The following is a 27,493-nucleotide window of genomic DNA, read 5'->3' on the forward strand; positions in this document are numbered from 1 at the left end:
AGCCTTTCCTGGACGAGTTTGATAAAATATGGTATGATATGACAACGAGTATCAGATATTTTTTATCACATGCTTTCAAATGATCAAATTAAATAAATATTCACGCAATCATAATGATAAATCCCGAATGTTGTTTCGTCATTTTGTGACGTCATTTGACGTGCAACGTCATTTCAGCCAAATAACAAAATGCGATTGGTCAAAAAACGAAAACTAGGCCGATTTAAACGCTTAACAAGCTTTTATTACACATATATAATATAAAATAATATGTAATGGTTATTTTACATGGGAAACGGGGTATAGGCAGTTGATAAATATATATATATATATATATATTATATTATATATATAATATATATATTATCTATCTATAATAATATATATATATATATATAGGTCTCTCTCGATAGATATAGTCTCTCTCTCTCTATATCTTTACTCTCTCTCTCTCTTCCTATCACTCTCTCTCTCTCTCTATCTCCTTTGCTCTCTCCTTCTCTCTCTCTCCTTTCTATCTCTCTCCTCTCTCTCTCTCTCTCTCTCTCTCTCTCTCTCTCTCTCTCTTCTCTCTCTCTCTCTCTCTCTCTCTCTTCTCTTCTCTCTCTCTCTCTATCTCTCTCTCTCTCTCTCTCTATATATATATATATATATATATATATATATATATATATTATTATTATTATTATTATTATTAATTGGCTATTAAGTTTTAAGCCCCAATATGTCAAGCTTTTGACTGCACTTACCTCAAAACATTCGACAAGCATAGTTTGCTGAATTGTATTTTATATTTTTCTTATTTTTTTTAGAGACTATTGAAAATGTTAACACGGAACACACAATTCGGATGTTTTTACACACACATACTTGGTTTTTCATATTAAGTACATTCTGTCATGATGTTGAAATATAACATCAATCAAATTTGTTACATATTCGAAATAACTGTGCATAGCGCTGTAATTATTAGAAATAGTCAAGATAACAATCTGACCGATTTTAGCAAGCTAGTCATTCTGGCTAATCCTAGAATAATAAGAACATTTGTTTGGTGAGCTAGTTTTACACACGTGGCCCAGATTTCAAATACTTCTAGGTATTGCTGAAATATGCACTATTCCCAAGTTCTATCATGGTTGAATAGTAAATGTGGCCTCTAGAGTGGTTTCAGTTTTTTTCTGGAATTTGAACCTGCGACCTAGTTTTTGGACACACGAGACCAAGATTTGATTTCAGCTTTATAGAATGTAAAGATAAGCATGTGTCCAAGATACATTAATATCGATAAATGTTTTCTAGAGGGATAATAAGCTTGTTTTTATACTTGACCTGTGATCGAACGCGCTTGACCTAGATTCAAACTTGTAAATATTGTGTCGAGATAAACATTGTTACTTTTTTATCAGATCGATTAAAACAAAATTCCAGGGTTGTAACAATGTTTTTATATAATTTGTCCTATTGACCAAGTTTTTGAAATCACGTAACGTAGATTCAAACGTAACCTATATGTTGTCAAGAAACACTTTGTCAATGTTTCATATATATATATATATAAATATATAAATATATATTGATTCTAAATATACATATATACATTCATGTTATACACTTTTTATATTTAATAATCTTCAAACAATATGATTAAATTTCAATCCAAATATTATAATTCTAGACAACAATACTCTGTGTTTTACAACCGCATATGCCCATAATTGCTGAATAGCCTATATACAAACAAGGCCAAGGTCACAAATACAATACGAACATGTTTTCACCATTTTAGTTGTATGTCTGTAACGTTAACATTTGCCCTTACAGGAAAGTATTGAATGCAACCATATGTTTGGTACCAAGATGATACTTCAACACGCATTATTGAGAACCAAAACTAAAATCCTACTTTAATATCATCTACCCTACAACACAAGAAAATGCAATGATTATATATAATTTAAGTCAAATTCGGTATGAAAATCTGGCATGTTATTATATTTTTTACTTCAACTTTGAGCAATTACATTGTCTTCACAAATGACAGTATGTTAAGGCATTTTTTGTGTCCAATGTGTGGATATGCACTGCAATAATGCGTCCTACATTATAATATAGTTATCTTGTTGATCTTTTATTTCCTCCAAGCCTCCTTTAACTTCTATATTTAATTGACGTAAACAATATTATCGATTATAATTACTTGTATCTTATTAAAGTGTAACATTCAAATCAAGTTTACAACTAAGGCACTGCTCGTATCTGAAATGTATCTTATACACTTCCAGAGTCGCAAGAGTCGCAATAAATTGGTCATTGGCCGTTTCCTTTTGTTTGTTCCTTACATAAAATCTAATTGATTCGTCGATCAGCCATCACACGTTTGACAATCGAAGCAGGATGTCGATGCATCATGCCAATATGAGTTTCGGCGCACAATATTAACCTTAAAGTGATTGAGATGTCTCCTAGCATTTTTATGCGCTTTGTTCACGCGGTTTTTGACAATTTCCTCCGTCCGTACATCCCTTCATGACGTTGTCTTCCACCGATCGAACACCGCATTGTTTTAAAATGTTTGGCAGCGGTACGTTTAGCATGCCAGTGTCATTACAGCCAGTCCTCACCGAAAGTTACGAAGTCTTTAAATTGGCCTAGTCCTGCTTGTTTCTAAAATGGCTACGTTGGCAGGAAAGATTTGCATCACCCTTAATGCAAAAACGCCTGATGTCGATACGTTTCAGATATTGCCTTTCCCTTTTTCCGATACTGTTCGTGTTTAAAGAATTCGTTAAGGCCATCGACATATACACTGAGGCTCATTATGTGGAGATCAATTGCACGTCCCTGACGCCTTCACTTACGCCCACAACATCGATTCTCTAAAATACTCTTGCCAATTTTCTCAATAGGCAACCGAATGCCTCCCTCATGCTTGCACTTCCGCTCAGCACCTGTGTACTGCATTTCTGTAAAGTGTGGTAAAATTCTTTTGAAATTATGGTTCTTTATGCCCCCGTTTCAGTTGTGAATATGGCTTGCACGCCGTTGCATAACGGATCCCCTCTGACATCTTGACTGGTTTCTTGTCGACATTCATCGCTGGTATGTTCTACTAGGACCTCTCTTTGGTCGGAAGCGCTGGTCCATTCGCATTTGAATGATCTTCTTGTGTTTTTTTTTTAAATCTAATTCCGGTTAACCCCGTTTTTTTTCGGACATTCATGAGCGAAGTGCCTCTTCTTGTGACAATAGAAACACTTGACCTACATCACCCATGTTCTCTTTATCTGACTAATCATCGATTGCTCTCCTCACAGTTCCGCGGCTCTTTTGCGCCTCTATCTGCAAACTATGTATGTGAATGAGGGTCACCGCATAGCACACCGCCCCGTCTATACTGCGTGGTTCCTTATCGTACTTGAATTACAATCGGAAATCGTCGTCAAACAAACCGTCTCAAAACCGCGGTACTAGATCTTTATCGCGCTTTCTTCCATCGCGACTATTGTGCGCTTTATAATATTACCTCTTTTATTCCTGACCAAACTAGTCCACGGTTTTGCCATTTCAATGCGAACGTCGGCTTAATTTGGCCGCGAACGACCATGGCGTTTCGTTGACTTTCAATCTGCTATCGATATCGCATAGCAGGTTAAATTAGTTGTCAAGAGCATATGTTGGCAGTTGCGAGAAGACGAACGGCGCCACCGCCCCTTCCAGCCTCGGCAACAATTCACAGCCGAATTTATTGGCATTCGTTTCGAACTGGACGATCTAATGTTCCCTTTTCACCTAACCCGTAAATTGGTCAATGCGCTCGATTCTTTGTGTATGTTATGTGTAAACGAAACTGAGTAATTGTATTTGTATTATGTTATATATGTAATGTATACACTTACATAAAATATTTATGCATAATATATGCTAATATAATTGACTTTCAGACTCGAATGCAAATTGTTAGTATGAGATGCCCACATTTCCGTCTGATATTAAGTTTGACGCAATATTTACTTCATAAAAAGTTCGACAGCTGTTTATGTGTATTATACCGTAATCATAAGCATACAAATGACATACCTAAGACTATTTTACGTAAGTTTATTTTACATTAATGTTAACAGCTTAATAGATGTCGGTTTCAGATATTGCATTGCAATTCCTTGAGATTAAAAAAGATTTTGACGATCAAAAACAGTATTTAAAAAGCAGTACAATGCATCAAAAGTATTTTAGTTCGTGATTTTGTTAATTTTTATATATCGTAGCTTTCACCCCTTGTCCTATAGGTGCCATTGAAGGTCCCATAACGAATCCTTTTTTGATATGTTTTCCATAAACTAAGAAATAATTCCCAAACCATTTAAAACTAATTCAAAAACAACGTATGTTGAATTTGCCGCTTAAATCAGCTTAACAATATTCATTGAATATAAATATTATATTTGCAAGCTTTATCTATTTATTTTTATATGAAAACAATGTAGTGTTCTTCTATTTATTTTATTATAAATTCTTAATTGACCGGTGCATGTTAACTGTCAACCATTGCTCTGTAACGAATTAAAAACTTCATTGATTGATCAATATGCATGAACTCATATAGTTTTGTTTTCAAATTAGTCGTGTTTTCTATCTCAAACCAGTCCGAAGATGTTAGAATGGGTCTTAATCTTAGGTAACGATTTCGATGTTTTTGCAAATCTCAACATGTCATATAACTTTGTCATACTTAATATAATTTGCATGTGTCTGATTGTATGCATGTTTGTATTAATACTAGTACACGTATTTGAACAATACTGACTTATGTTACGAATTTCCCGTAAGTCGCGTTGAAAACGCACCTTGAGAAACATGTGCACAATCTATAACACCTCTGGTTTCAGAGTTGTTGGTAAACATGAAAAACCACCAAAAAAATCAAACTTATTCGTTTTCAAAATCTCACGCCTCAACATTTCAATGATTTCAGTCGGGCGATTTCTGAAAAATATAGCGGAAACACCCATTCGAATATCATTATAACTAAACAGATTATAATGATGCGTTTCCATTTAAATGGTCTTTGCAAACAAACAATAGCCGGATGCGACACACGTCTTAAATTTCAGTTGAACAAATTACTAAATACTAGGGGTCAGAGAGGGGCTGGGCTATTTTGAAATAGATTTACTATATTCAAACATATAAATATACATAACAAAAAATCATTTAAATCTATAAGTAGCTAGCTTATACGAATGTGGATCTCGCAATCCGCTTATTCGAGCGCGTTGTAATGATACGGATATAATCGGGGTCATCTGTAAACTACTAAGATCATCGTTTACTTGTGATTAATTGCCTAGTAAATGCATGCGGATTAAATTCGACATGAATACGGCTGTAGTCTTCAGATAATTGATAATTACTATAACAGCATTGTGGTTTGATTCGGAGAATGTGTTTTATATACTTGTTCGAAATTTCGCGTTTGATAAAACTTTACTATTTATACAAAGGGCTTCATGCATCAACATGTGTGACAATGTTTTGTCCAAAAGTACACATACATTTGGTTATTATAAAATCTCATTAAATAATTGCAGAGAGAGTTTTGAGTTTGAGTTTAAAGAAAAGTAAATATGTCAAAGTATTCTTTAAATCGAAACAAATAGTATGTTGATAGAGGCACTGTAGCATATAGCTTGGTGTCACTTACCGACATCTGACAAACGAAGCGTCGACATAGTCAGAAGAAGCGTATACCTCATCTGAAAAAAATCATACATCATCATAATAATATGTTTCAAAAACAATAATATAAGAAATCATGGCACATTAATAAAATGTTGAAAATAACACGTTCAAATGAATTTTTATTTAGATCCGAGCTCATTGTCACGCGCTCAAATCTCGATTGTAAAAGTTGTTACATTTTCATTTGCAAATATATAAGAATCACACGGTAAAAAAGGTGAGATATTGTTGGCGTGTTTTAGATAAGATTAAGCGTAAAACATAATGTAATATAATTTTATACGAATGCTACGTATTGCAGAGTTTGGAAAACAACCACCACATAATCACATTTATTGAAAATTTCAATAAATAAAGACAACTCTAGGATTCTGTATAAGTTGTTTCGTATTGCCTCTGAAATACAAATAATGAAAGTAATCTGTTTTAAAATAATATTGACTACCATCTAGGCTTAAGTATTAACAAACACCAATGATGAAATAAGCGGTGCATACTATGGCTCCCATAGTTTCAAGTTTGAAATAAATATATATTAAATAGAGTGCTTACATAAACATCAAAATATTTAATGTCATTTTTAAAGTTCAAAATTTACCTTTACTCAGTCCTGTTCATCAAGCCCGCAAGGTTCCAATACGCGTTTCCGTAAAAAACTTTTACTTCACTGGCCACGTTGAGTCGTTAACATCAGATTAAAATATACGACAATTAATGAATTCAAAATAGTGTATTGATGCCTAAAGCGAGCAGTCGTTTTAGCAACAAAAAAACGCCAATGCTTGACGCTATCTGGTTGTTTTCTGGCTCGATATTGCGATCACAAAAAACGGTCGCGTTTTCATACATAATTGATATTCAAAACAATCAGTTTCTCGTCATTAATGCATTATATTGGGAATTTGCTTTCAAGTCATTATTGACTTTTTGTCTCCACAGGGCCGCCCCCTTTACAAAGCTAACACAGAGTCTAAACCTGTGCCGGAATTGAAATATTGATTTACACAGTCTATCTCACAAATGAATTCTCTCATGGACACTGTTCTTTTTTTAAATTAAATCACGTTTGAAAGTTCTCTTGTTATATTTGCCAATAGGCAAGAGTTTGATTAATAAATGGTGATCGTCTGCGATGTCTTTTGGAAGGCCTGGATCTGTATAGTGTTGCCTCGACTAGGACATCTCTGTATATATGGTCCGGGACCTTTTTGGGAGCACTTCTATATCCGTCGGCTTGGTTCTCCGCCAACTTTTCATCATGTTACCGTGGACAATTCATTCTGAAAAAGACTAACATTCTTATGGATATATAATTCTTAATAAGGGGAATGGTTGGTGGGACTTTTGTCTGCGTCTGCTGTGCTCCAAGAATAAAAGGAAAGGACTTGCATTCTGGGGCTCAAAGGGAGACAACCAGCTGTATGTCCTTGCCCAGTTATGGTTATCTCCCTTGGAACTAAGAAAACTTATATCCTACGATACTTACTGATTTCTCATCCAATTGATTTAAATTGGATTATAGAATATAAAATGCATATAATCAGTAATAATAGGTCGTACAAATTTTGTTTCGATATGAATTAAATATTTTAAAGAAAACACACTTCCTTTAATATTTTATTGTACAAATAGTTCCTGAGCGGAAGTTTGTCATCTGCGTTGTTGTTATGACATTTATTCATAAACAATAGGTTCTAAAAATGCCTAATAAATACTTAATTATTCTAATTGTATTTATAACAGAAGTTGACGGGTAAATTAAAAAGTATGCATAATCATGAGGTATGATAAAATTGCGTTCTTAACACATTATGTCAGCGCGTAATGTTTATTTTTAGAAAAGAACGAATACTCTATTACTAACAGTATTCCTGAACTCTTTTACTCTGTGTGGTGATATTAAATGTTGGGTTATTGATGCATATTAAAGAAACTTGCAATATAAAGTAAATCTCCGAGTTACGATGGTGTCACTATAATAAAATGTCCGACTACATTGTTATCTTATCCAAATACATCATACTAATATTAGGTACGTTTGTTATGATTGCAGCAAGTATATTACTTTATTACAATGCAAAATACAAATGCGTTCTGACTTGTTGCAAGCATGAGTTCAAACATACCAGAGTTTTTGTTTGTGTTGATGTAACGCGTACATGCATAAAGTATTTTATTGCTGTAGGAGTTAGGTCGAATCCCACTTGAACCGTGTATGGGGAACTTCTTAGCAGATATTGTGCATATTTCCTTAACGATACTCACTTAATAATTATTTCTTGTAAACAAGAATTGTGAAATGTGGGAATACCGTCGATATACGTAATTCAGTTTGTTTACATGAAATAACGAACTATAAATACTTTGTGTTTATTTTTTATCTTTCACTTTTGAAAATCAATTTCAAAAGTATAATAATGATAGGCAAATAAATAAGAACATTGAAGTACACTTGTATGATTATAACAAATAAATTATAATTTGCGATATCGCATTTTCAGATGTCAGTTTAGCTTACATGTTGCAAAGCACCTATGAGGCGCTTAAACCGTCGAACTATACGAGTTTTCGCGTCATACCCTCGAACTCTAAAACAGTTTCTATGCACAATCACTTAACCTTCTCATATAGCTTTAAGTGATAACTTATTAGTACGCATCAATTTGTATTTATATTTATATGAACCTTTTTATCAACATGATAGAAAACTATAACCTTACGAATAACTAACACCAAAGGTATAGATATATCCAGACATTTTCATTTGAATTAAGCATATACACGATGTCAATTAACACTTGAAAAATGATTGTGTGACCTTGATGAGTTATTTTGTAAGATTATTAAGCATTAAAGCAATTACTTAAATTATTGAGAACAAATTAAATTATATTTATATTTTGCTTATCATTCCACATGTATCAAGAGTTATTATGAATGTATGTATAGTCACTCACAAAAAATATTATAAAGCTTTCAAGTATTAGCCATCATCCAACGTATTGGTTTAGGCGCTGTTTGTATATTTCATGATCGTGCGGGATTATAAAAGTACAAGGCGTTCAGTGTTCAGGTTCTTCCTTTTTACTTCAGATTCAAATAAACATGACGTGTATAAACAACAACAAATACAACGTGGCGTCAAGGACGTACTACACTAAAGCGCGGCGCGGCAAATAACGTTACGTTACATTCGCAACAGTATATGACCCACCACAACACCTAATTCTATACTTCAACCTGTCATTCATACGAACTACCACACCATCTAATGAAGTTATAAAGCCCATCAATGAACAATATGTACACTTCATTTTATGACGCACACTTTCTTGTCATTTACATTATTAAATTATGTTTGTTTTCAATTAATTGATAGCAAATAAATAGATAGCCAATTTCCAACATATGAATGCAAATATGTTTTTAATCACGTCTTTAAATAACTACGTTGCGTTCGGCCATATAGATTATAAATGTGCCCAAAAGGAAGTTGAAAACAAGGCACGTGATCTAAATTAATATATATTTTATTAACACGTGAAACTTATTGCAAAGTAATTCTGATTGATTATCATTAGCTATACGGGTTAGTACCACAAATAAGAATACTGGCAAATTGTGTTGTTTTCAGTGAATATGGGACCGATTCTTTGCATCTAAGCTCTGCATACAATATATAGTGCTCGACCATTTCCAACATGTGTCGCTCATCTTAAATTTCAATTGTATGAGCTGTGCGCGACACCGCCTTAAGTGCATGCATTTGGATTGTTATGAGTTCAAAACACCGCAAGCGCTTGCTCCAATCGCGGATGACACCAAGAATACATGAAAGGTCGTTCTCGTTTGCGGCTATTAGTGTGATGTCGTCAGCGATTATGGGAAGGTAAAATTCATGGTCGCCAACGACAATACCAATGTGGAGGTCAATGACCTCATTCGCATGATCGTTTGTAAATACAGCGAATAGTGGCGGTAACAGCATGCAGCCTTGATTGACACCCAGCGAAGCCGCGAAACAGTCTTGGATAGTCCCGTTTATGCGGTAATATGACATCAATTTGGCGTATTTATTCGTTATTGAGTTATAAAATTAACGTTCACACAGTTGAGTAGGATTTTTTTTTTAATAACATATCAATTCAAACAAGATAAGTATTGATGCAAAGCATCAAAGGGCGTCGGGAATATCAGTGTAAAAGGCACTCAATGAAGTTACATGGAACGATTTTTGTCTTCTGTAAATATTAATATATTTGCCGATTATTCTAAACAAAATAGAAAAAGATACTGGTAAAGCCATTATCTATGATTGTGTGTTATAACTCCCAAATAACCATTATCTATGATGCTTTGTTATAACCCCGAAATAAACAGTATCTATGACTGTGTGTTGTAATCCCCCAAATATTTCATAGTTCATTTTATTTACATTGGTTTCCTTTTTTTTTACTGGCATCCGTGTGTAGTTTTCATTAATGGAACAGAACTGTGTAGGTTTTAAAAAATCTGCTTCATCTTGTAAGCGTAATTTCATATTTTTTCAACTTCAAGGGGAGATGATTCTGAACTTATTCTTACGTTGCTCATTTACGATAGGGGTTGAGTACTCATTGATATGAAAAGACTGTAAAAGTTTTAATGTATTTACGAACCCCCCCACCCTCTCACACATATTACATGGGCGTAATTAAAAACAAAAAATCGTTTCAATAAAACAGCATATTTATTTAAACTAAAATGTCCACATCAAAACAAAAAGTTAACATAGAACACAAATAAAATAATTTGATTCTTCTGGGGCTCGAACCTTGGGCCTCTCACATGTGAAGCGAGCGTGTAACCACTACACTACGGAACCGCTTGAAAAATCACCTTCTAACTAAGATATTAATAAGCTATTAATAGTCGGTTTAAATGTAAACCCGGAAGTTTAAACTCTGGATAGTGAGCGGGGTTAAAGGTCCATACCAAAGGGTCCATACCACTGGCAAGATACGGGTCAGGCCTGCGGCCTTCTATATGTGGTTCTTAAAAAACCTGTAGGAGGACTTAAGAGTAATAAGACTGGGTTGCTGTGATGGTGCTCCTCATTGAAAAGCGGCTGCTTTCTTTATCAAGACTCATTATTACAATTAATAATATGTGTCGTGCTTCGCGCTCTTTAGCGCCTTTATTAGTAACTAGGTGGTTGCTAGGATAGTGGAACAAAGAAGTTTTGTTTTTATACAAAACCAGAAAGTTTCACCGGTTCGCGTGTTTGCCCAGTCCCTGTGATATTTTATTATTGCCCAGTCCCTGTGATCAGTTATTAATTAAAAGAATTAGCTTTGCATTATTGGCAATAAATGTTGTAGTTAATGTAATAAGCACACATGCAGTACTTATTTACACTAATTTGCACAAAAAATCCCCACTATGCAAGATATTCTGGCAACAAAAATATATACATTGATCCGTAAAATAAATTCTCCTCCCATAAGCGAAAAAAAACGTATTACGTACTAGTCGCCGCACTTCAGTGCGACGCCAATAATTAAAACAACGTTCCAGCTTTTTAAATTCATTGCGTGTCAACGTCTTGGAATATTACACTACTAACTTCAGTATTTTAAATTGGACAATGTATTTGGGGCATAAAACGTATGCATGTCTAATTCACTTTTTTTTATTCATTATAAAGCAGATATTGTATACATAATTACATGTTTTTTCTATTTGCAAACAATGGTTCTAACAAAGTTTACAAAAACTATGCCTGATCAAGTTTTAGACCTTGATGTGAGACATTTCGATCTATGACAACAGTAGGTGTTCTGTTATATATTATTAATGATCTTTTAAAATTGAAATAAACAAATACAATAATACTAAAAAATATTTGAAAAAGATAACTTAAAAAAAGAGTGAATAGTATATAAGTGGACAAGCATTATGATAATTTAATTCGATTCCATTTTTAATTAAAGATCTGCAATTTGTCATTACTGAGGGCTATTTCTTCCTCAATCTGGATTTTAAGTTTAAGACTATGGATAAAACAATTAAAATTTGGTATTTCACAATATTATTACCTTCAAAGGATTTAAATGAGTTAATTCCGAAACTTACACTTAAATAGGATAGTTTAACGCTTAGTTGTTGTTGTTCAAGAAAGGATGCTAACTGGTTCCAAATAGGCTGGATGTGTTTGCACTCCCAAAAAAGATGTTCTATAGTTTCGATGTTTTCACCGCAGAAGTCACATAAATTAGAGTATGATAATTTGCATTTAAAGAGATGTTTATTTGTAGCTATAATTCTATGGACGTATTTATATTGAAAATTTCTCAGTGTGCTATCGATAGTTGCTTTATATGGCATGATAAATCTGTGTTTCCAATTAAGTTCTTGTTCTCGAAAAAGCACTTGTCATTTATTTTGGATTTTAGAGTTTTCTATAGGGTTTTTAATTTGTAGTGTGTAAAATATTTTGTTCGTTTTGTTTTGTCTTGCAAGTATGTTTTCTAAAAATGTTGTTTGAGTACATTGTGTGTTATTTGTATTGATTATTGATTTAATATGTATAGGTATGTTTTTTATTAATGTGTAGTACCTCAGGGAATTACTTGAGGGTATTCCATAAATTATCAAAGGAGTAGAAGTCCTTGATTCTGTAGTCGTATAGTTGGTCGACGTATTTTATGCTTTGTTCAAACCAATCTTTATAGAAAAACGTCTTATTGTTTGAAGTTATGTCTTTATTGTTCCATAAAATAGTTTTACTATTAGTTTGGGTTTCTAGGTTATGAGTAACATTACTCCATGCTGATAGAACATTAGATAGAAATATGTTTTCTTTTGAAATTTCATGAAATATATTATTGCTGATGTTACATTCAAAAAGTAAGGAATCGCCATATTTTTTTTAAATCTTCTGGTAGAATAGTTTCCATTTACTCGTATTGGTACTATCTAAGTATCTTTTAATCCAGCTGCATTTGATTGCATTCACGAATGAGTCAATATTCGTTAATTTGATACCTCCATTTTCTACGGATTGAATCAACTGAGTTCGTTTAATTTTGTCAGGTTTATCGTCCCATACGAAATTAAATATTGTTGAATTTATATCGTATATAATGTCATTTGGTGGATTTGGGAGAACTGTTAATACATAAATTAATTTAGGAAGTGCAAACGTTTTTAATACTGTGTTTTTTCCGATTAGTGTAAGTTTACGGTGTTGCCATGATTTTAAGCAGTTTTTTTTAATTTTTGTAATTTAGGCAGTATGTTTTTTAGAATTGTATCATTTTCATTATTTGTAAACGTAATTCCTAACGTGGTGGCTTCATCGGATGTCCAGTTAAATTTCATTTCTTTTTTATAATGGACATTACTTTATTTTAATTTACCTACTCGTAGCACAGTACAGTTACTTTTGTTAAGTTTAAGACCCGATGTCATTCCGAAAAGGGTTAGTGTCTCTATAAGGTTATGGAAAGAATCGTAATTGTCAGTTAAAAAATAAGTTGCATCGTCAGCATATAAGGACTGTTTAATTTCTTCGTCAGGTTCTATTGATATGCCATTTATATATTTATTTGATTGGATATGATGTGATAGATACTCGATGCATATAATAAAAAGAGATGATGAAAGTGGACACCCTTGTCGAACCCCTCGTTCAATGTTAAAGCTGTTTAAGAAGAAGCCATTCTTAGTCATTATACTATTAATATCGGTATAGAACAGTTTTACCCATTAAATGAGACTATCACCAAAGTTCATATTTTCTAAGCACGCGAACATAAACGAGTGATCAAGTGAATCGAATGCCTTTTCAAAGTCTGCAAAGAATATTAGACCAGAATTATTTGAATTGTTGAACTAGTTAATGCATTCTTGTATAAGACGAACGTTTTCACCAATGTAACGTACTTTTATGAAACCGGATTGAGTTCTTGAAATGACTGATGGTAATTTTTTTTAATTCTGTTTGCTATGCTTTTAGTTGCTATTTTATAATCATTGTTCAATAAACTAATCGGGAGCAAGTTTGACAGGGATTCTAAATTTTTACCAGGTTTTGGAATGTGTGATATTATAATTTGTTTTTGAAGTGTTGTTAGACTTCCTTTGTTAAATGAATAATTTAGTGAATTAGTTAAATGTGTTTTTATATCGTTCCAAAATATTTGATAAAACTCGGTAGTGATGCCATCAGATCCCGGACTTTTGTTATTTTGCATTTCTTTAAGAGCCAGTCCACATTCATATTCTGATAGTAATCCGTCACAAACTTGTTTTTCCTCTTCATTTAAAGCCAGATGTGCATTTTTAAACAGGGTGTTAGTTTCGACATTCTTTCGTTTATAGAGCGTTTCGAAGAATACGCGTTGTTTTTCTAGTATTTGATTTCTATTTGTGATGTCTTTTCTATTGACAACTAGTTTGTGCACAGTTTTTTGTTCGCTTCTACGTTTTTCAATGTTTGCAAAGTATTTTGTATTTTTTTCATTGTGTTCAACATGCTGTGCCCGTGCTCGAAGTATTATGCCATTTAGGTGTGTATGATAAATTCCTTCTAATATTTGTTTTATTTGAAGCAATTTCATTTTCAATTGCGGTGGTATCATTTGTGTTTGTTTCATGCAACTGTTTTTCAAGTGTTTCAATGATTTTTATGGTTTCATGTTCAAGTGTGTGTGTTTCTTTTTGTTTAAATGACGTGTATCTTATTGTTGTGTTACGTATATTGCCTTTAATTATTTCCCATAAGGTGTTTGGATTTGCATCTTTGTTATTTTGAACTGTATCAGTTATTTCCTGTTTTATTTGTCTTTGATATTGTGTATCTAATCAGATGCTATTATTAAGTTTAAAGTACCCTGGGCCTCTTTCAGGTGGTATTTTATGCAGTTTTAGTTCAACTAGCGAGTGATCAGTCATAAATCCTGGTTTTATGTTGCATGTGTCGATAATATTGCAAATTGACTCAGATATTATAAAGTAGTCTAATCTGCAAAATATTGTGGGTTTTGTATTTGAGTGCAAGGTGAATTTTCTTTCATTCGGATTTATTGTACGCCATATGTCTATTAAATTGTAGTTTTCAATAATATTATTCAAAATGTTTCTATTCTTTGAGTTATTATATAAGATTGTAATGTTTCGTAAAATTTGGATTCATCTATGTTAGGGCCGTAAACGTTTATAAATGTTAATTGTGTTTCGTGTATTTTTATATCTATACTTGCTTGTCTGCCAACTATTATTTCGTTAAAATTATCTACTTTTATTTCTGTATTACTTTTGATCAGAAAAGCGATGCCTTGTTTATTTGTATGTTGTCCACTTAGATCAATATCTCCGTCCCATTCATTTTTCAATGTCCGTGCTAAGGTAGTTGTTAGGTGACTTTCCTGTAAAAGACATATGTTATATTTTTATTCGTCTAACCATTTGAAAATTTTAGTGCGTTTGTCTTTGTTATTAAGCCCTTTTACATTAAGAGTACATATGTTAATTCTCATACAAAAAGGGAGTTAAGTAAATTGCAATCTTTTGTGTGCCTGTCCACTTGGTTACTGTCTTAAGACTAGATAAAATAAATTTTCTACTGAACACCAAGAAATAAGTTGAAAACAAAAATGAAAAAAGATATGTTCTACTATACACCAAATTAACATGAGAGAATAATAAATGCATATTTTGCTAGACAGTTAACAGGAATCTGTCTACTTGAAATACGGTCAATTTAATTTAAACACTATTTAGTGCACATATATACACATAAACAAAAACAGCTATATATACATACATGAATTCAGATTTGCATACACATACACACATGTGCATATATACATATCCATAAATCACACAAAGAAACTAATTGAAATTCATAACAATAAGATCGGCCTGTTTGATACACCTTTACTAGTTTAAAGATGTATCAAGGCCATCGTTTATTGCATTGGAAAACTAAAACACAACAAGGAGCCTTAAAACGAAAACAAAAAGAAAGCAGAAAGGCTTCTTGATGTCACGGTCTACAATGGGCAGTTTTACAAACGTAATTGTGAAGCATGACAACAGACCTTCATTTTACACACATAATCGTTTACATATACTAAAATATCATTATAGTTATATACATGCATGTCTATTTGCAAACAAAGCATACATACACGCATACAAGCACATTCACCCATACATACAAGCATACAAATATACATACACATATGCGCTTATATTTCTATATATACATACACAACACACCTATAAATACATATACGCATTCAGACTTGCATAAACATACACACAAGTGCAAATATACATATTCATAAATCACAAAATGAAGCTAAGTGAAATTAATTATTTTCAAACATACGTACATACATACAAGTAAATTCACCCATACACACACGCATACAAATATCCATACACATACACATATGCGTTTATATTTCTATCTATACATACACAAAAACATCTATATATACATATATGAACTCAGACTTGTATATTCATATATGAACTCAGACTTGTATAAACATACACACATGTTCATATATACATATCCATAAATCACACAAAGAAACACTTATATACATATATTAATTCAGATTTGCATAAACATACACACAAATGCGTATATACATATTCATAAATCACACGAAGACGTTAATTGAAATTAATTATTTTCAAACATATGTACATACATACAAGTTAATTCACCCATACATACAAGCATACAAATATGCATACACCTACACATGTTTTTATATTTCTATTTATACATACAAAAAACACCTATATATACTTATATGAATTCAAGCTTGTATAAAACATACACACATGCGGATGTATAAATATCCATAAATCACACAACGAAACACTTATATATACATATATGAATTCAGACTTGCATAAAACATACACACAAGTGCATTTATACATATCCATAAATCACCCAAGGAAACTACTTGAAATTTATTATTTTCAAACATACATACATACACGCATACAAGCAAATTCCTCCATGCATACACGCATACAAATATACATACGCATATGTGTTTATATTTCTATATATACATACACAATACACCTATATATAAATATATGAGTACAGACTTGTATAGACATACACATGTGTGCATATATAAATATCCATAAATCACACAAAGAAACTAATTGAAATTAATTAACAATAAGAACAGCCTATGCGAAAAACAACAAAAAACACTAAAGACATTTCATGTCCAAAAGATGTTAATTCGCACGTAACTGTTTTTTCCATTTATGAAGTATAACTACTTGACTGACCTTAATCTGCGAAGTCGCGTATTGCTGTTACAAAACTTAAGTGTCACAAAATAATTTATTATCATCAGAATATTAAATCGACACAAGGGTAATAACGGTACAAACGTTTGCATATCGTTTAAAAACAGTAAAACAACTATCGAGAAGTCTCTTCAAATAAAATATCTCGTATTGCTGTTACTTTTCAGGACTTTTTTAAACACTCTCAAAGCATTCGTTATTTTTTTAATATGATGTAATTGCGAGAATGTTGAAATTCAGATGGGTAAAACAGTGAAACAAATATCGAGAAATTCACTTCCAAGGCGTACAAAAGGAGATTTGCAAACAATGACAATTTTAATATCCGTTTTTTCTTGCACAATATCAGCGACACATAATTGCAGTTCACATTTAAGCGATATAGTCGAGGAGCACGTGCATTATAACTAACTACAAATGTTCGATATAATGGACAGACAATAATCGTAGTAAAGTGACCAAAAAAACACAATAATTTTAACTGGTTTTAATAATAAACAAAGAGTTTATTATGTTAATTGTATCAATATGATATAATAACATTATTAATGAGTTTATTATGTTAATTGTATCAATATGATATAAAAACGTTGTTAATGAGTGTCCGTATATATTACCCCAGTATTCGCTTACATAGGATGTTTGAAGAATACAGAAGGCTTGAATCTATTTCGGCCACTAATCTATTAACTTATTAACGTAAACATATTACCTAAAATAAAAGTTGGATAAGTATAATAATCAGTTTGAGAACCGAAAACATCTATAAAGGCATTACATCAAAGATGCTGAATATGTCTGTTTTTAACAATATTTTATAATATATTCTTTTTAAGAATAATCACTTCAATATTTCACATTCCGGAAAGGTTTAATAAATTTATGTACTGAGCAAGTCTAACGAAGTCCAAGGTGTGTGTTATACTTTCGCTTCTTATTGTTTTTAATATGTTGAGTTGGTTTCGCAATATATGGTGTCCAGAAAAGGAACTGAATTTAAATTTAAATTTTTATTCGAAGCTAAAGATATAGATATATCTAAATAATGTTTTAGTATTGTTTTACATCTTATATTTGTTAATATGACCCATGAATAAAAAAAGCGTGTTGATTTCATTTTTTGGCATAATGTATAAGTGATAACGGAGTTAGGCCGGTGTTTTACCTGTATGTCGTCATCAATTGTATTGCTCTTCATTAATCGAGCGTGTGTCGTCGAATGTGTTGCCCACGACATTTTCACAATGAAATGCTGTTGAAATGCTGTTTAAAAAAACGTAGCCAGATATATCCTGATTGACCGGATTTTGCTAAAATATCTTCCGGAGAAGCGGAAGTCTCATTGAAGTCGCAATCTATTCATGAATGGTATTATACCATAATTAGATAACATAACCCGTTTCTGTGAAATGCTTTCAAATTTGGAAACTGATATTTACCACTTTCAGTGGGTGATGAAAAATCCAAGTCATATTAAGTAGGCATCTCCTTTGAAAATCTGTATTTTTATTTTGTAACAGTGTGACGATTAAGAAGGCAACGAACATGTCTGGATGTGTACGTTGCAGAGCCTTTCGCCGTTTCGCAACGGAAGAGGTGGTGATTAATCCCATTGTGGGACAGTGACCCGAAGCTATCAACTTGTTGAGCGCGAAATGCTCTATCCTCACGTTTATTCCACTTGATCGTTGTGTTTTGGAAAAATAAGTTTTAGTGTTCATCGATTGACGCTGTATAGAAAGGGAACACTTGGAATTATTCATGGAGTACCTTTCAAATTTATGCATATTATCGGTCTTATAATCAAGGTAAGTTTGCTTGAAATATGGGTTGCTCCGGGGATCAAATGGACAACTCGTTCATCTGCATCGGAAATGGTTCACATTCGAAGTCATTTTGTTCTTTCTATTCACAGTTCAATAGAAATTTGGGCGGGGATGGTGTTCTATAAGCCGTCGCCATGCTTGTTCACGCGACTATGTCTGTGATTGGTTATATGCTTATTTGTTTTTTTTTACTCAAAGTATAAGACAGCGAGGACTGTGACCAACGTCTTAGTATGTAACCTGGCATTGGCGGACATAGAATTTTGTCTGTCTGCACCATTTGTCGCCGACGTCAGAGTGCGCGGATTATGGACGCTATGGGACGGTATGTGCATGGTGCTCATGTACTGGATGGACGTTTGTGGTGTGGTCATGATTTGGACGTTGACGGAACTTATTATTGTCCGCTACGTGAACATCAGAGTCGGGGAGTCTCTTCAAGCAGAAAAGTCATAAAATTGCATTTGGTCGGGAGTTGCTCTTTTCTCTGGATAGTAAGCTTGCTGTTATTTCTTCCATTTGCCAATTACTTTGAAGTTAAAGCAGGCGTAACAGAAAACCAGCAAGTCGTCCATTTTTGCAGGTTAGACTGGCCCAGGAAGAGATACTTTCCTATAATTTACACGGCCCTAATTCATCTCTTCTGTTTCTTTATACCCGTGAATATCATCACTCTCAGCTACTACAGACTATTCCAAACGTTCCGAAAGTCCGGAAAGCGTTCGGCAGTTTTTCGAGGAATGCGAAACAGGTGGACGGTAAAAATGCGGCTCGCCAAATTTAACAACAAAAAGTTATCCGGACACTTGTCCCTATTGTGTTAGTCTTCATTGCGATGTGGTTGACACTGTTCATCGTGATTGCGATGTTAAATATGACGTCAGCAATCACGTGAATAGAATGCATTCTCACGCACTGATCTGGGCTTTAATATTTTCCTACGGTGACTCCCTTGTCAATGCAATAATGTACGGGTCAGTCTTTGACCAACTCTGGAACGCTGTGTTTAGGTGATGCCGGCCAACAATAATTCAGGGCGAAAATGAGACGGTAATTATTGATGCCCGAACAAGCGTTCATCATGTTACTACCGTAACCACTTTGTAATCCCGAGGAAAGCACAATCGGAAGGGGCTATAAGACGCAAATAATTACGGGAAAATTACACTTATTTCTGATGTATTTCTAGGGTTTTCTTATCCCTATATTCTATGTAATCTCAATTGATTTTAACCCTTTCATTTTTTTTGCCAACTAAAACAATGTTAACAAGCATGTGTATTTCATTTGTAATGTTTGATAAATAGTTTTTAACCGAAACAGCGAGGGTAAACATGTAAACTACGTTATGTAAACACATGTCGTTACCAGAGAATCATTGAACATATGTGCAAAAATGCACTTATTGTATTTAACACTTTGGATTTGGCAACAAAACATACAAAAAACATTATTAAAAGCTTTTAAATGAATTTATATTCAAAAACTGTGTAATCGAAAGCTCATCGAACATAAAGAGACTAACACAATAACTGTACGTTATCAAGCTAGTTAACTGTACGTTATCAAGCTAGTTCCAAGAACCGATTCTCCCATCATGCCCTCATAAAACCATTTGAAAAACATATTTCTGAAATGACTGTTGGTTCATAGCATGTAAGGCTTGTAATGATTGACATTCACAGTGGCGTAGTGTATATGGTGTCCCTTTAGCGACCGGGAGGTCATCGGTTCGATCCCCCTTGTGGTAGCATTCATTAGATCTTAACAAAAGACAGCAAGTACTATTTCTACCCAGGACACGGACTCGAGAGCGCTTCATCAAGCCTTCGGCTTTCGATGCAATCGAGCTGAAATAAATAGGGTTAAACTAAGGATTAACACCAGTTACTATTTTATGAAAGGGGAGGGTTGCCAGTCTATTCATGTTGCGATTGCATTTTCCTTAATAACAATTTCATGTTGACAAATAGCAACTGCATGCTAGTATATTAGATTGGATTATTTAATTGTTTTATTCATTTCTTATTTACTTTATTTGGTAATACGTGAATTGCATCTGTCGTTACTTGATGCTCATTTATTGCTTTATAGTTTGTAAATTTAAAAATGTTAATAAATACTAGCAATTCTGATATATGCCTTCTTTTTAGACAGCGATAGGCAATTAGCATGTTGCCAAGCATGAAGCAAAATGATGTAAATCAAATACCACTTGGCGATTTGTAATATGTAATTCACATTAAGCCAATATGTCGGCTGTTTTCTGCATTCGCTCGGGACAGTTAAACCCCGAGATCTGTGTGGCCTATCAAGTTAAAGACTAGCTAAAGGCTATTTGTGTAAAAAAATGTCCCTGCTCTGAAAGTAAGTTAAATTAAGCAATTTTATGTTTGGTTTATATGTGTTATGCGAGATCGCGATATTATTTGCGCTTTTGTAAACTAGTGGTCGTAATTTTGAAACAACGAGTGGTCCAAACGAACAACAAATGACTTGTCCACTGCAAGAGTTCTAACGGCCTGGGCACTTACTGCAGAGACAGGCCTATCTGCGAGTGCCGTTCAGGTTTTGCTTCAGTCGGACGGGGCTGGTGCACGTATTTAGAACTATTTTATTTTGAAGCAAGAAATTTGCATATTCTCATTTAAAATCAATTTTTAAACTTTAAGTGTTTTTAAATATCTTGGCCAAATGATCGACACATGTTTGTTATAAAATAGTTTATTATTCAAAATACATACCAAATTTCGTTGCATTTTAAAGGTCCCTTTCCACAGATTTTAGCATGTATTGAAGTTTGTCTTTTAAGGCTTTAAATTGACAAATGTAAACATTGGATATAAATAGCTCGAGTAAAAGAGCAAGAATACAACTAAGGAAAGAAATAATAGTTACCCTTATCGGGGCTCAAACGACTGACCCTTGGAGTAAGACTTACGCTTAGACCACTCGGCCATCCGTGCTCATACGAGCAATCTTCGTAGTGTCACAAAATATAAAGACAACAACATAACTCTTTAAATTATTTAATTCTTTTGCGTTGCAACGCTTCATAATTTTCATGTTTTTAAATCGTCAAAAGATGCATATAATTTATATTTTAGAGCATGGATACTGTTTAGTATTTGCTACTACTGTTTTCTCGTAAATACCATACCTACATCGAAAATTTGCGAATTTGAAACTTTTTTTTCTAATTGTGTAAATTTACCAAAACGTGACAATGGCCCTTTAAAATGTATACGAAGTGATGCTTACGAGTCCTCGAATAATGCAGCTTCCAAGTTCGCAACAGCACACTCGTTTTTTACACACGCACATAGACAAAGTATTCCGAGTATCGCGCACTTATCGAGAGATCTTAGGTCCAAATGTTCTTGCCCTACTGTCCATTTGTTAACATGTTGTCTATTACGTGCATTCATCGTTGTTAATTATAAAGATAATATGACTTTATCTACGGGAAGGTTCAAATTCTATATATTTGCTCATTCATCATTTATCACAAAAGTATTGTCGTTTGCAAAGAAATGGTATTCTTGATTTATAATCTATTCGTAGTAAACTCACCTTAAGGTCCCTTAACGAAAAAACAGGCCTCCTGCAAACTGTTCTTGCTAATTTGCAGAAAGTTGCAGCAAAGTTGCGGCAAACATGGTTTCTTGCAAACTTTTACCATGCAAATGAGCTTTGCGGCATCTTTGCTGCAAACTTCATTTGCATATGGGTTGCAGCAACTTTGCCGCGAACTTAATTTACATGGTTAATGTTTGCTGCAAATATTCCGCAAAGTTATTGACATGTTCTTGCAAACTTCATTTTCATACGGGAGTTTGCGGTAACTATGCAGCAACGTTCTTGCAAAGTTGCTGCAAAGTTGCCGCAAACTTCTTGTAAAGTTCCCGCAAACTTCATTTGAATACGGGACTTTGCGGTAACTTCTTGCAAAGTTATCATATGGTGATTTTTCTGTAAATTAAATTGCAAGCATACAAATATAGCCTTTCTGTTGTAAATGTTAGAAATGTCATATAAATGCTGCAACAAACATAAAACTAAAGCAGAAAAGTTTTCATTGACTATTGTATACTGTTGATAAAGTAACAAACTAGATTATATTATTTTAACACCTTTTAAGCGATAGAAATAGCTTTCTTCTATGAGTTACAAAAAAGCTTAACATTAAATTTCGTGGCAGAGTAGTTTTTAATAAATAAATCTAAGTATTGGTAACATTGCCGTTTCATTTGGTCTCTGATTAAGCAATTGATTGTTATAACTTTGTTCGTTTTGTAAGAAAGATACCTTTGACTGACTTATGTCTTTTATGTGACCTACTGCAAAGATAATTTGTTTCATTGTGTATTTTAATTTAATCACCCACCACAACAGGTATTTGAAACTGTTACACAATATCATTAAATTTAAAACTCAACATTATAAGAAAACAATTCAAGAAAGACAATACAAACCCGTTTACTAGTTCAAAGCATTTCCAAAAGGGCCACATCATAACTCACTGAATTCCTCATTTAGACTTGTTGACACACACAATGTAGATTTCCACATTCTACTTAAATGTTTAAGAATGTTCATCAAAGTCAGTAGTTCAGGATATTGTAAAAACTTTAACTTTAAAAAGTCCAAACTTTGCTTTGTAACTACATGTCAAACCAGTAACAGGTCCTGCGTGTATACGTCTATGTTTACAATTTCAATTTCAAATTTGGCTCACAATCTGAGATGAACCAATCATAAGAGATATCCCTTACATAAACAGAATGTTTGCTATAACTTTGCGGCAACTTTGCAGCAACTTTGCGGCAACTTTGCAGCAACTTTGCGGCAACTTTGCAGCAACTTTGCGGCAAACTTTTTTGTTTGCGGGAAAGTTTGCAAGAAAAAAAAGTGCAGCTATTGTCAGCAATCTGCCATCTGCGTCAGCGTGAATTGTTAAGTTTCTTGGCTAAAGAGAAAGCTTGTAAATCTGGGATAATGATATAAAATTATAGTATTATATACTAGTATACTATTTACTGTTACACGTTGAAATATACAGTGGCGCGTGTGATGTCAAAATCTAGATTAATTAAAGTTTTTCTTTCAGTCAATTTTGTATTAAAAATACTTTTCTAGATATCCACTTTAAACTTGGATCCAGGACATATGTTCACTCCATAGTGGCAAGGCTGGTTACCCTGTGACATGTATTCATAAAGTAATCTACCCTTTTTTGACTTTGTACATAACTATAATGGCCATTTTCAACATAAATGGATTCTCAAAAACTATCAAAGCTTTCAACTAGAAACTTAATGCACATAAGAATTTGATGACCTACTTTTATTGACTTGAGGCAACAACTCTGTCAAGGTCAAGATTGGTAATAGTTATTCTCCATTTTTCCTAAAAGCACCTGAAGTCGAACGTCCAGCACCCTTTGTCAGTGCTTTTGTCGTCTGAAGAATAACTCCAAAATAAGGAAGGGATTCTACTGAATTATTTTTTGTAAATACATTTTCATGTCAATAGAAATTCAAAGATTGCACTTTTGAATAAATATACTTAACCATACAATGTTTTCATATCATTTCCCTATTTAACTTTACGTACTATTCAAAGAATAAGGAGAGCTATCGTACTAATCACCAAAGCTTGGCAACTTTGCAGAAACTTTGTGGTTAGCCGCAAAGTCCTGCAAAGTTCTTGCAAACCTTCCCGCAAAAAACAAGTTTGCCGCAAAGTTGCGGCAAAGTTGCCGCAAAGTTGCAGCAAACATTCTGTTTCTGTAAGGGGTGGCATGTACTTTCGTCAGAACCAACCTGAACAGTTGTAATCCGCAAATTGTAATCTGCGTTGTAAATTCATTTTTATTGGTTCCCTGTAATCTAATAAAGCAATTCCGTGCCAGATAGTGCATAAATAACTCGTTTCATTCATTAGTAATAATATCAAGGACACTTAATAAAACAAGGATTGCAAATGGCAATGAGGAAATGTTTTATGAAACAACATGTGAATGTTGCAATAAGCAGGTATAAGTCTAAAATCACTTTCAATAACACGCAAACAGAATTTATATCAATTAAGTGACTTAACGTTAGATTTAAGACGCCCTTACGATATAATGTTTCCGCTGCATATGCAAGACACACACATTAAGTGATCATAACCAGAACACATATGCAAGTAAATAACACAAGAATTGCATTAAGCAGAATACATGTATACCACTAAATGCCGTGTTTATGATGTTTCACATAGTATTACATGTACGTTCACTTGGTTTATAACCTAATAAATGACTCGCAGTCTGGTCCAAGCCATGCACATAAACACTTTACTAAAGTCAACATAGTGAAGTGACCGAGTGATAACCTATTTACCTGTGAATAATTGTGACAGTTAGTAATTGTACTATGGTGGACTATTCAGAACCTCGTTCACCATGTACGGAACCAAAAATAATTCTCTACATAAAATGAAACAGCTTTCCAAGCAGACGTGAGTTTATTATAAACTGTGTTGGGATGGTAGTGTTTGATGTATGCGTAATTATATACGTTATTATGTAATGGATCTTGTCAAATATAAGTTACTAGCGACTGCAGTTATTAAAGATTAGGAATTCTGCAAATATAACCCATCAGAAGCTTGATGAAGATTGCTAGCATCAATGCAACCATAAGTCCCAACCGTGTGATAATAAAGTATATTGCTACATTTCTTTTTTAACAACAGTCAACATATGATGACCTTCACGTAGTTCTGGCCAGTTTTGTCTTTACCGAAATGCGCACTTACTACTCACCCTTCCAAGACACATCCTTAACTCATTGCGCAATGCGAATGACTTGAATTAATCTACTGATACAAATATTAAGGAATTACATTTGCCATAATTGCCTTAACGCGGAATCGAAGAGGGAAAATCTAGCTCTTTATTTAAACGGGCAATACATTTATTAATATCTAAAGCTAACAACGTAATCCATGACAACATCATGTCAGAAAAGCTAAATATGTGAATACGCAAAAAATATCTCACTTTAAAATGATTAATGAGATTGTGTTAATTTTTCATCGCATGAATAGTCCCTGACTTAAAAAAGATCTTTGGACAGCATTAAGTAATGACGGATTGTTAATCATATGTGAAAACATAGTGTCGGTGTATAAAATAGTAGTAAGTATTATTAATATATTAATTAATGGGCTAGTGTGATGTTGAACCGTTACATACATTTAAAAGACAACCAACATATTTCAACAACAAAACGAAACACGTCAACCATACTTCAAAGATTTTTTATTGACGTCCATCAACTCTCACAAGTGAGTCCATTTGCACGCAAAGTAAACTGTCTCACGTGCTTACATAAACTTTTATAGTCAGATAATCAAGTGCTGTCTCATTTATGAACATCGCGCTTCTTGGCGTTGCACACGAGATATTGACGTCACTTTCCTGTTATTTTACAGTTTAGAGTGGTTTAAATTTATGACTTGAAGATGTTTAGTATCACTATATGGAAAGCTACTTGTACACACTACCACTTTAATGTTACGAATAGTTACAAAACAGTGAAAAAGGAGGATTGTGTTTGTGTTTTCACTCACAGTGATACTGTAGACAGGTCTTATGGCTATATATAATATTTCACTTTTTACTCTGAGTTCTACAGGGACTGGGGAGTTGTTAATGCACTTTAGGACAGTTCCATGCTAGTATTGCCTAGTCTCTCAGTGTTCAGCAATTCAATCATTTGTCATTTCATACTGAAATCGAACACAATGCGAACTGTGTGTAACCTCGCCGTGGCCGACATTGCGTTCTGCGTATCAGCCCCACATGTGAACGAAAATTGGTCGCTGGGTCGAGGCGTCTGTCGGCTGCTTGTCTACTTTATGCTTGGACGATGTTCGCGATCAACATCGACCGCTATGTGAACATCAACGTCGGCGTTGCGTCCAGCAGGCGCCCCCGAAAGTTGCAGTTCGTCTGCATATGTGTCCTTATTTGGTTAGCGAGCGCAATCTGCTTTCTCCGTTTCGCCACGTTATTTTATATTAAAGAAGGCACCGTACTTAGGAACGAGACGGTGATAGTATGCACGCCACGTGATCAACATCTACCCGTCGTTTTTATTTCACTGCAGTTTGTACTGTGTTGTTTTTTTACCCGTCACAATCGTGTCTTTGAACTACATTCGAGCCAAGCGGACAATAGAGAGTTTCTTCTCCACTAACTTACGATCAGACACGCTTAAAGATTACCGCGCAAGAACGCAAAAACAAGTCGTGAGGAAACTCGTCCTTATCGTCGTCGTCTTTGTCTTGATGTGGTCTCCAATGTTTGCTTTCGTCTTGCGTCTGGAATATGACGTCGCTAAAGGAAGGTTTGAACCACTTTCCATCGGCGGCGCTCATTTGGGCGCTAAATGTGGCGTACTGCAACTCGCTCGTGAACGCACTTATTTACGTATCAATTTACGTCACAATCTGGAGCGTTCTATGGTTGGTTCAGACGACAGGGGAATAACGTCGTCGCCGCGATGATTGCTATAAACAACAACCCTGCCAAC

Source organism: Dreissena polymorpha, unplaced genomic scaffold, assembly GCF_020536995.1.
Source record: "Dreissena polymorpha isolate Duluth1 unplaced genomic scaffold, UMN_Dpol_1.0 chrUn010, whole genome shotgun sequence".
Taxonomy (NCBI): Eukaryota; Metazoa; Mollusca; class Bivalvia; order Myida; family Dreissenidae; genus Dreissena; species Dreissena polymorpha.